Below are 12653 nucleotides of genomic sequence, written 5' to 3'. Positions count from 1 at the left end.
ATTCCATGTAGATGTCTAATTTTTTCAGTACCATTTCCTGAAAAGATGATCCTATTCCTGCTTAATTACATTGCTCTCTTTTTAAAAAATACATTAATTGTATAAGCATGGGTCTCTTTCTATGCTTTCTATTCTATTGATAGGCCTGTCTGTCTCTGTGCCAATACCACACAATCTTGATTACTAAAGAATAGAGCTTCCTAATAAGACTTGAAGTCAGTAGTTTAAGTCCATCAACTCTATTCTTCCTTTTCAAACCTTGTTTGGTTTTTGGTCGGCAGTTTACTAAATATACTACATTTGTACTTTATTCTGTAGTTTTAAAAATTATTCACACATGGACTTAGCAGAAATGCCCTTTTTAGAAAACCGAATGCAAAACCCAAATGAAAATAAGAACACACATATTGCATACATATTAAAGTGCTGAAATGTTATGAATTAACTTAATCTGTACCTGTGCTTAATGAAGGTGATCATGAAGTAGTAGGTGGTTTGATTTACTTAAATCTGACACCAGACCATGACTTCAAAAGTGTTAATGTTGAAATGTAGATGCAAAACCATCTATTAACAGAATCATTTAATCTATTTGGTCTTTGCAAAACAGAATAAAATGTTTTCCTTTTAAAGATACTTTTCTAAATCCATTGTGTATACACTCTTTCTGCGGAGGCACAAAATCAATTCCTTTAAAAAAAATCCCAACAAACTAGAGCCTACTTAAAAAACATGCAAAGGGAGAATTTTAAGTAGCTACTACTGCAGAACTGGTTAAAAGTGAATACAGCTGAGTGACAGAATATACCTTTCCTCTGACAATATAGGTCCTTCCCCCTTTCTCTCTGGAAGAAACATTACCAGGGCATGAACTATATAACGGCATAAAATGCAAAGACAGAAACAAAGAAGGTTGCACGTTCTCTATATTTCTAGCTGTTGAGACAGTATGTTTAAGAGCTGAAGTTACTTCTTGCGACGAAACAAGAGCCAGCTACTAAGCAGCCAGAATCCTACGGTAATTGAATACATGACCATTTCTCTCTTGGCACGTTCTTTGTTCTCTTCCTCCAGATGTTGTAAGCGTCTATTTAGCTTGATTATCTGTCTTCTTAATGAAGCTGCATCTACAACAGTCATGTTATCCAAAGTTCCTTCAGTTCTTGTATCTATATTTGAAGTGCCATACCTGATGTTGTCCCGCTGAGGATAAGTGGTGCCAGCAGGTCTGCTGGCACCAGGTCTGCGATTTTCATCTAGCGCATCCGCCATATGCTGGTAAGCCCTACGAGTAGAAGACTGGGTAAATGACAGGAGGCCATGAACAGAGGAAACATTAGTTCTATTTTCGGGTGTCATCTTGGGAAGGCAGATCCAAGCTTCTTATGGTGATGGTGTCACGATGAAATCACTCCTGATAACTGTCTGTTTCGGCCAACAACATTTTCAGTCAAAGAACAGTCTCTTTTTAGCTTGCCAACTGCACAGATTTCTTCATTTTGAAGGGTTGAAGGTCTTTTTAAATCCTGAAAATCTGGTGGTCTTTCACTGAAAGTACATGAAGTGGTGGTTTTAGTGCCAGAGGTTTAAAGGCAGTTGACTGAATAAGGTCAAGATCCACTGGTCTTCAAATTGGAATGTCTCCGTTGTTCTCTGCTGTAACAATCCTCTCTAGAATCCGCATCATCACATTAGCATTTAGAACTCCTTCTTGGAATTTTTGTGTCAGATCACCATTTGATGGTGCTAACTTTAATTTTTCTGGGGCCCTCATTTGCTGACTAATATCTTTATTATATTCCATTTCATACTGAAATTGACTAATTTCTGCCATCTCAGCACCAGTAGGAAAAGGAAGTGCTTCCCTACTCACCAAATGTGTACCAGCTACTATTTGCTATTTAGCACTGTCTGCTCCTGTGCTTCATTCATATTAAATGTTTTAACTCCATTTAAAGTGCATGTGCTGGGTTTAGAGCCACTTTTGTTCCTCTGGGCCTGTAGAGAGTTCCCAGTGAGGGCTGCCAGGGTGGGTGCTCTCAGACGCCATTAGCAAAGCCTGCGGCAGACTAGGAGAGCCTCAGCTGGTTATTTTAGATACTTTATATTTTCCTATAAATATTAGAATAAGGTTTCCAACTTCTACGAAACAACTTGGTGGGATGTAGATTGCAATTACATAGACTGTATCGATCGATCATCGATCGATCTATCTATTTATCTGTCTATCATCTATCTAGATATCCCTCTCTCCACCTCTACTCACTACTCACTACGACTACTTTTTCTTTACTGCGTAACTGTGTTTCCCGTGGAGTAAATGCTTTTCTTGTTTCCTTAATTTTCTATGTATTTACACATACTTTTACTTCCAGACTTCTTCATTCCTTCTCTCAATAAATTTGAATACATTTGATATTTCATCAGTTTTGTCTTTTTATTTTTATTTATTTATTTATTGGAGACGGAGTCTCACTCTGTCACCCAGGCTGGAGTGCAATGGCACAGTCTTGACTCACTGCAACCTCTGCCTCCCGAGTAGCTGGGATTATAAGAGCCCGCCACCATGCCCGGCTAATTTTTGTATTTTTAGTAGAGACAGAGTTCCACCATGTTGGCCAGGCTGGTCTTGAACTCCTGACCTTGTGATCTGCCCACCTCAGCCTCCCAAAGTGCTGGGATTACAGGCGTGAGTCACCGCGCCCAGCCAGCTTTGTCTTTTTAAAGAGAAATCTCTCCTAACAAACCTCTGATCTGCTTCAATATAGACAGCTTTCTCCCTAGGCCTGTTGAACATTGTCATCCAATAATCTCCCTTTGCCGCCATCTTGCTTTTTTATTTTTTTGACACTTTCTTGACTTGGTTCTGTTGCCTTATATCTTCCCACATACTCTAGTAGTTTCTCCAGAAAGAGGGCATGGGAGGTAAAATTTTTAAGACTATATATATATATATGTATGTATATGTTGGTTTTTTTTTTGAGACAGAGTCTCGCTTCTTTGCCAGGGGCCAGGCTGGAGTGCAATGGCGCAATCTCGGCTCACTGCAACCTCTGTCTCCTGAGTTCAAGCGATTCTTCTGCCTCAGTCTCCTGAGTAGCTAGGATTACAGGTGTGAGCCACCATGCCTTGCTAATTTTGTAATTTTTTTAGTAGAGTTGCGGTTTCACCCTGTTGGCCAAGCTTGTCTCGAACTCCTGACCTCAGGTGATCTGCCTGCCTTGGCTTTCCAAAGTGCTGGGATTACAGGTGTGAGTAACTGTGCCTGGCCTTCCTTCAAATTTTCATGGCATTGTTCTATTGTTTTCTAGCTTCCAGCATTGCTGTAGAAAAGTAAAATACCACAATCATTCACTATCCTTTACATAAAAGCTGAGTTTTTGCTATTGTTTTTCATCTCTTTCTCTTTAGAAAGACCTTTTATTTGACCTAAGTAATTTAAAACTGCCTTGATATAGCTCTATCTTCCTTCTTTGCGATGAGCCCTTTCAAATAGGAAATTCAAGTTTTTCAATTTTGGGGAAGATTCTGGAAATCCTTTTGTTGCTGATGTCTTCCTTTCTGTTTTTCTCTGTCTTCTGTTTGTGGCCACAAGAAGAGAAGACAGGGACAGCTGCTGCTCTTTTCCAAAGGTCTTATATTCGCCTCTTAAACTACATTTCATCGCGACTTCAAGAAAACTAAACTATAAATAAGAAAAACAACTAAAACTTAAAAAAATTCCTAAAGCTTAGGGACTCATAAGTACACCTCAGCAAATGATTTTAGTTACTTCAATTTTCTTCTGCAAAATTAACACAGTTTATTCAGATTAGTATCTTCTGAATTGATTATTTTTTCCTTCTATTTTTAATTCTTTATACTTTTTGCTCTATTTTCTGAGATGTTTTCCAAACTTGTATTGAATTTTTATTTTATTGCCAACAGCTCTTCAACTTTTTGTGTGTTCTGAATGTTCTTTTCTCATAACATATTGTTCTAGTTTCATGGATACAATATCTTATGTCTCAGAAGATGTAAGTAATCCTTTTAAAGGTTTTCTTCTCTCTCCAAAGTTTGTTTTCTGTTTTGTTTCTTTTCTTTCCGGTTTTGTTCACTTTGTTTCATATTTCTTGTCTCTGATGACCCTTGACTGTCTGAATACATTATACAGCTTTGTACAAATGAGTAGGGTTTTTCAATTGTGGGAGACACTGTAATGTGATTTACCTGATCTATTTCATTAGAAAATCCCCAATGTTAATATCTCTTCCTTGCTGCCCCCACCCCAGCCTCCAGCCCAATTGGTCCCACCCAAATGAAGACCTTTACAGTCTCTTAGGAGCATTTGGGAAACTGAATGAGCAAAGAAAGGTAGCTCTGTCATCATTTAATAGGCAAATTTCCCCTCTCTATCATTAACTGTGCCTGGTGTACCCTAGTCCAAAGACCCACTGTCCTCATTCCCTACAAGAAATAAACCTTCGGTCTCCTGTTAGGATGAAGTAGGATCAGTCTCCACTGCTTGGAGTGGAGGAGGCACTTTGGGACATCAATTCTTCTTAAATAGATTTTCAATGACATCTCCTGTTTCTAGCCTTACTTTAACCAGCATTTCTACAGCTGCCACCAATTCCTCAGCTATTAAGAGAAAGTTCTGAGGTGCAAACTTGGTTGTTTCTTGGCTTTCCTGATGCTGGCTTAGAATTCAGCTGAGTTGAGCCTTTTAGGTCAGTTACCATCTATCCATCTGTTTTCTGGCTTCCATAAATTTATTGCTGTTGTCTTCCCTCTGTTCTCTTTGTTCTTGTGACTCCGTGACAGATGTAAATGTGTTTACTTAGTTGATCATCATTATTCAGAACAGTGCCCTCCCTTTAACTTAAATTCATTATAATATTCATGTGTTTTTAATGCATTTGTTTCCTCCCATTGTTCCTGCTGTCCCTCTTTCACTTCAATGTAGCCATATATTTAAGTGTTAAACCTCATTCATGATACCCACATAATGTTATAAATGACAGTTGCAGAATCCATTGTAACTGTAGGAAGAAACCATATATGTGTGTGCATACCTGCACACATATGCACACATTGGTTAGATTAAACTCCTGGTTTATTTAGGAAGAAATGTGGAATCTTCTTGGAAACAAGGTAGCTACCTTTCCATTGTTTGGGCTAGCGTCTCTTGGAAGCTTCCATTAACATTTCACATGCAAAGCTGGGTTTTGCTTTGGTTTTTTTGATCTGAGCAATTCATTTTTTGACTATGTCACAGCACCATCAAGGAAGCATTTACACAGATAATGTATACCCTTAGAAGACAGTATTTGTATATATCCTGGAATATTAAAGACAGTCTAGAGGGTAAATGTGCTAATGATTCTTAGTTAAACTCAGTGTCAGCAAGATTTATGCTTAAAGGATAAAACAGAGCTAGTGCCCAGAAGTCCCTGGATAGTCTCTGTATCCTTCTTCTCAGTGTCCTGGAAAGCCTATTTCACCATTAGTCCACCCACAGGATTTAATAGAATATATATATATTTTTTTCTGGGGTGGCTCTGATCCTGTTTTTGGTCAAAGGATCATCTCGCATTAAATTTTAAAACAATTTCCCGGCTGGGAGCAGTGGCTCACTCCTGTAATCCCAGCACTTTGGGAGGCCAAGGCGGGTGGATACGAGGTGAAGAGATCGAGATCATCCTGGCCAACATGGTGAAACCCCGTCTGTAAGATTTATTGCCGAGGTAAAATAAGGAAACTGAGGCAGGTATAAAAAAAGTGAGAAGCCAATTTATTCAGCTCCTGGGCAACCTTCAGTGGTCCAAGAGGGGCTAGAGAAGTTGCACCTGGCTGTTCAGGGCTTGGGGTTTAATGGGGAGTGCAGGCAATTGATTGGTTACTGGGGAAACAAAGAGAAGGCATTTCTATTGGCTGTTGAGGAGCAGGAAGTACATGGAGTTAAAGTAGGAAGTACATGAAACTAGCTGCTATTGGTAGGCGGACAGGACTTTGGGTAAGTGGGCCTTGATTGACTACTGGGGAAACAAAGAGAAGGCATTTCTATTGGCTGTTGAGGAGCAGGAAGTACATGGAGTTAAAGTAGGAAGTACATGAGACTAGCTGCCATTGGTAGGCGGGACCTTGGGTAAGTGGGCCTTGATTGACTACTGGGGAAACAAAGAGAAGGCATTTCTATTGGCTGTTGAGGAGCAGGAAGTACATGGAGTTAAAGTAGGAAGTACATGAAACTAGCTGCCATTGGTAGGCAGTCAGGACCTTGGGTACCTGGGCCTGCCAGGGGCTATGGGGCAGGCTGTTGCTGGGCAGGGAACAGTGGGGCTTTTTAAAAAAAATTTCTCTGCAGGGTTTTTTAACAGCGGTCTGGAGGTTGGATGCATAATTTAGTGCTGAGTGTGGGCTTAGGCATGGTATGCAGAGGCGGGTGCGGGGAAGCTTTGTGGGGAAGCCAGATAATGAGCTCCGGGTGATGACGGAGTTATCAGGCGTGAAGAGTGATGAATGTGTCCGTTTGACTCCCGGCAAGGCAATCGGCCTTACACAGTCTCTACTAAAAAATAAAAAAAGTAGCTGGGTGTGGTGTGGTGGCGCATGCCTGTAGTCCCAGCTACTTGGGAGGCTGAGGCAGGAGAATTGCTTGAAACTGGGAGGTGGAGGTTGCAGTGAGCCGGGATCGCACCACTGCACTCCAGCCGGGCGCCTGGTGACAGAGCGAGACTCTATCTCAAAAACAAACAAACAAACAAACAAAAAAACAATTTCCCAAATGTGTGACTTGGTATTGATGGACTACGGCAATGCTGATGTCCAAATGAATCTTGGTATGGAAGCCATTTATTGCTCTTGCAACCATTAATGTTATTTGTGACGTCATACTTTTTTAGTCCTAAGCAATTATTGACCTATGTAAGTGACACAGAAACCTTCAATTTTAAAGAGTATGCCTTCACACTTGACGTTCTGCCAAATGATCTTTCTCCCAGGAATACATTTTAGTTTTATGTAATGGAGCACAGTAGGACTCTGTTTAGTATGGGTTGGTCTAGTTATAGAAGCTTCAAAAAATGTCGACCAGGCCTGGTGGCTCACGCCTGTAATTCCAGCACTTTGGGAGGCTGAGGTGGGCGGATCATGAGGTCAGGATATCCAGACCATCCTGGCCATGGTGAAACCCCATCTCTACTAAAATAGAAAAAATAAGCTGGGTGTGGTGGCATGCACCTGTAGTCCCAGCTACTCGGGAGGCTGAGGCAGGGGAATTGCATGAATCTGGGAAGTGGAGGTTGCAGTGAGCTGAGATTGTGCCCCTGTACTCCAGCCTGGCGAAAGAGCAGGACTCCATCTCAAAAAAAAATCTCATAAGGTGCTGAAGACCTTCATGTGGTCTTACAGAAGGCGATGCAAGCGCCACAGTGATTGGTACTGCCTACTTATGGAGAACAGTTTTTTTTAGCATCTAAATGGCAAACATTAAGTGACCTACAGGCCAGGTATTGTGGCTCACACTTGTAATCCCAGCACTTTGGGAGGCTGAGATGGAGGGAGTCACTTGAGGCCAGGAGTTCAAGACCAGCCTAGCCAATGTGGCGATGACCCGTCTCTACTAAAAAATGCAAAACTTAGCTGGGCACTGTGGTGCATGCCTGTATAATACCAGCTACTTGGGAGGCTGAGGCAGGAGGATCGCTTGAACCTGGGAGGCAGAGGCTGCAGAGAGCCAAGATCACACCACTGCACTCCAGCCTGGGCCACATAGTGAAACTCTGTGTCACACACAAAAAAAGACCTATAATTAGAAACAAAGTGATTTTCTTCTATTTCTGATATCCTTGCTATTTTGTTAGGGACTATTTTGTTTGAATCTGCTTTTGCTAGTATGGACATTTTAACAATTTTAATAGTATTAATTAATTAACAATATTAATTCTTCCAATCAATGAGCATGGGATATCTTTCCATTTATTTGTGTGCTTTTCAGTTTCTTTCATCAATGTTTTATAGTTTTCATTGTGGAAATATTTCACCTTCTTGAATAAATTTACTCCTATTTTTTTCTTTTTGTAGCTATTGTAAATGGAATTGTTTCCTTGATTTCTTTTTCAGATAGGCTGCTCTCTCTCTTTATATTAATATAATAAAATATATTAATATATATACATGCTAGATATGTATATATATGCTATCTATTAATCTAATATTATTAATGTTGATTTTGTATTCTACAACTTTATTGAATTCATTTATTAGTTCTACCAGTTTTTTTGGTGGGGTCTTTAGGGTTTTCTATATATAGATCATGCCATCTGCAAACAAGGACAGTTTAGTTCCCTCCTTTCCAACTTGGATACATTTTATTTCTTTCTCTGGCCTAATTGTTCTGTCTAGGACTTCCAGGACTATGTTGAATAGAAGTGGTGAAAATGGGAGTCCTTGTCTTGTTCCAGATCTTGGAGGAAAAGCTTTTAATTTTTTCCCGTTAAATATGATGTTCACTATAGGTTTGTCAAATAAGGCCATTACTGTGTTGAGGTACATTTCTTCTATACCTAATCGGTTGAGAGTTTTTATTATGAAAGGGTGGTGAATTTTGTCAAATGCTTTTTCTGCATCTCTCGAAATGATCATATGGCTTTTGTTGTATGGAGCCCCAAAACACCCCAAATAGCCAAAACAATCTTGAGCAAAAAGAACAAAACTGGAGATATCACACTACCTGACTTCAAAATATACTACAAGGCTATAATAACCAAAACAGCCTGGTTCTGGCATATAAAATAGACACATTGACCAAAGGAACAGAATAGAGAGCCCAGGAAAAAATCCACACATTTACAGCCAACTGATATTTGACGAAGGTGTCAAGAATACACATTGGGGAAAGGACAGTCTTTTCAATAAAAATATTGGGAAACCTGGCTATCCACATGCAAAAGAATGTTATTAGATCGTTACTTCTCATATGCAGAAATCAACTCAAAATGGCTGCATAGTATTCCATGATGTATATGTACCACATTTTCTTTATCTAGTCTCCCATTGATGGGCACCTGGGATGATTCCATGTCTTTGCTGTAATGAATAGTACAATAATGAACACATGAGTGTATGTGTCTTTTTGGTAGAATGATTTTTTTTTCAGGGCGAGTATATACACAGTAATGGGATTGTTGAGTCTATGCAGCCATAAAAAAGAATGAAACTATGTACATTGCAGCAATATGCATACAGTTGCAGGCATAATCCTAAGGAAATTAATGCAGGAACAGAACACCAAATGTTACATTTTGTTGCTTATAAGTGGGAGCTAAACATAGAGGGCACATGGACATAAATATGGGAACAATAAATACTGTGGACTACTAGAGGGTGGAGGGAGGGGACTGGGTTGAAAGATACCTATTGGATACTATGCTTATTACCTGGGTGATGGGATCTGTACTCCAAACCTCAGCATCATGCAATATTCCCATGTAACTCCTGTATCTAAAATAAAAGTTGAAACAAAAAAGAAAAACTTTTTTTTTTTTTTGAGACACAGTCTCACTCTGTTGCCAGGCTGGAGTACAGTGGTGTAATCTCGGCTCACTGCAACCTCCGCCTCCTGGTTTTAAGCGATTCCTCTGCCTCAGCCTCCTGAGTAGCTGGGACTACAGGCACGCACCATCACACACAGTTATATATATATATATGTATATTTAGTAGAGACGGGGTTTCACCATGTTGGCCAGAATGGTCTCGATCTCTTGACCTTGTGATCCACCCGCCTTGGCCTCTCAAAGTGCTGGGGTTACAGGTGTGAGCCACCGTGCCCGGCCAAGAAAAAAAAATTTAAAAGAAATAAACACATAATGGATTAGACCTAACTGCAAAACCTGAAACTATGGAACTACTAAAATAAACAGGGGAAATGCTTCATGACATGGATATAGACAATGGTTTTTTGGATAAGATCTCAAAAGCACAGGCAGCAAAAGCAAAATTGGACAAATGAGACTATATTAAACTACAAAGCTTCTTCATAACAAAGGAAACAATCAGCAGAGAGAAGAGACAACCTACAGAATGGGGAAGGATACTGACAAACTATACACACTATGGGGGTTAATGTCGGAAATATATAAGGAACTCAACTCAAAAGCAAGAAAACAAATAACACTGCTAAAAATGGGCAAAATACCTGAATAGACACTCTGTAAAGAAGATATACAAGGGGCCAACAGGTATATAAAAAATATTCAACATTACTAATCATCAGTGAAACGCAAAACGAAACCACAATGAGATATGGCTTTATACCTGTTAGAATGACTATTATCAAAAAGACAAAAGTGTTGTTGTGGATGTGGAGAAAAGGTAACTTGAACACACTGTTGATATGAATGTAAATTAGTACAACCATGATGGGAAACAGCATTGAGGTTTCCAAAAAACTAAAAATAGTACTACCATATGATCCAGCAATCCCACCACTGGGTATATATCTAAAGTAAATAATATCAGTATGTCAGAAAGACATCTGCACGCTAATGTTTACCACTATTCACAATAGCCAAGATGTCAAGACATGGAATCAACCTAAGTGCCCATCAACAGGTGAGTGGATTAAAAAAGTGAAATATATATATATATAAACACACACACACACACATGCACACAATGGAATACTATCCAGTCATAAAAAAGAAGGAAATCCTGTCATTTGTGACAACATGAATGAAAATGGAAGATATAAGTAAAATAAGCCACGTACAGGAAGATAAATACAGCATGATATCACTCATGTGGAATCTAATAAAGCTGATTTAATCGAAGAGGAAAGTAGAATGCTGGTTATTAGGGGCTTGGGTGACTATGGGTTGGGGGAACTTTTGGTCAAAGGATATACAGTCACAGTTAGAAGGAGTAAAAAAAATGTCAGAATGGGGAAATATATAGAAACAGAAACTAGACAAGTGACTGCCTGATGTTGGGGGTCGGAGGGGAGAGGATAGAATGGATTGGAGAGAAATGGGGAATGACTACTAATGGTTATGGAGTTTCTTTATTAGATGACGAAAATGTTCTAAACTTGATTATGGTGATGGTTGCAGAGCTCTGTGACCATACTAAAAACCATTGGATTGCACATTTAAAATGAGTGAATTGTATCATATGTGAATTATATCTCAATAAAGATGCTGAAAAGAAAGAAAGAGTGTTTCCTCAAGGTATAAATAGCTAAATAACCTACATTTATTCATAAGATAAAGCGATATAATAATTGTGACCAATCTATGACTGAATGTCATCTTTTTATTTTTTATTTTTTTGAGACAGTCTCTGTCTGTCACCTAGGCTGGAGTGCAGTAAGCGATCTCAGCTCACTGCAACCTTAGCCTCCTGGTTTCAAGCGATTCTCCTGCTTCAGCCTCCTGAGTAGCTGGGATTACAGGCAACACCACCACACCTAGCTAATTTTTGTTTTTTTAGTAGACACAGGGTTTCACCATGTTGGTCAGGCTGGTCTTGAACTCCTGACCTCGTGATCCACCCGCCCCAGCCTCTCAAAGTGCTGGGATTACAGGCGTGAGCCACCGAGCTCGGCCTATCTTTTTTTTGTCTAAATTGCCATTTCAAATTTCTGTTTAGATAAAGTATCTTTTTTCCTTTTTGGTACAGAGATGATAAATCCAGAAATTTTTGCCCCAGCAAAGCCTGGTGAGCCGTAACCATTGTGAAAGCAGCCACCAAAGGGGATTTCACCTATGAGCCAAGAAGGCTGAGCTCTCATGCCCTCAATTTCATTCCTTGCTCTGAAATTTCCTTTAGCAAGTTTATGCGTCTTACACATTTGGCAGTTTAGTCAAAGTTAAATAATCAACAGTATTATGAGTCCTTGAGGTATATAGTCTTTTGGCAAATTGGATTTTTCTCATTTGAACTCTCAGCTCAGATACAAAGAGTTCAGTTTAAGTCTGTGCTCTCACATTAAGGAATAAGCAAAGTTCATTCCCATGTAGTTCTTTCCTATAGGATGGCTGTTACTAAGTTAATATAATTCTTTTTTTTTTTGAGACAGAGTTTTACTCTGTCGCCCAGGCTGCGATCTCAGCTCACTGCATCCTCCACCTCCCAGCTTCAAGCAATTCTCCTGCCTGTATGTGTGTGTGTGTGTATATGTGTGTGCATGTGTGTGTGTATGTGTGTTCGTGTGTGTGTGTGTGTGTGTGTGTATACACATATATATTTTAGTAGAGATGAGATTTTACTTTGTCTGCCAGGCTGGTCTCGAACTCCTGGCTTCAAGTGATCCACCCACTTCAGCCTCCAAAGTGCTGGAATTATAGGTGTGAGTCACCACGCCAGGCCAAGTTAATATAATTCTTTTTTTAACAACTAGTATTATATGTTTTAAGAGTCTGAATCAGATATGTAAGAAAACACTCTCAAATCCATGTTTTTTCAAACGTTTTAAAGAGAACAAACCCAGATTCAAATTTCAAGATGACGTTTTTTTAAAAGACTGCACAAACTACATTTTTCTGCTGCTCTATAAGAGGAGTTTTTGTAACTTCTTAATGTCCGCTATGTGGCTCACGTGGCTTTTGGCCAAAGTCACCATTTGGGCTTATACTTCATCTCTTGTAGAAATGTTCTCACCCGCCTTTTCAGTG

At 39.5% G+C, this 12653-nt stretch overlaps 1 pseudogene; it reads right to left on the bottom strand.

Moving 5' to 3' along the window:
* Positions 1-914: 914 nt before the first annotated feature.
* On the bottom strand, positions 915-1867 carry LOC100410083 (mitochondrial fission factor pseudogene; annotated as a pseudogene).
* Between the last annotated feature and the right edge of the window lie 10786 nt (positions 1868-12653).

This window comes from Callithrix jacchus, chromosome X (genome assembly GCF_049354715.1).
Source record: "Callithrix jacchus isolate 240 chromosome X, calJac240_pri, whole genome shotgun sequence".
Lineage (NCBI taxonomy): Eukaryota > Metazoa > Chordata > Mammalia > Primates > Cebidae > Callithrix > Callithrix jacchus.
Note: the sequence above shows the minus strand (reverse complement) of the source record. Positions and strands in the feature narration are given on the sequence as shown.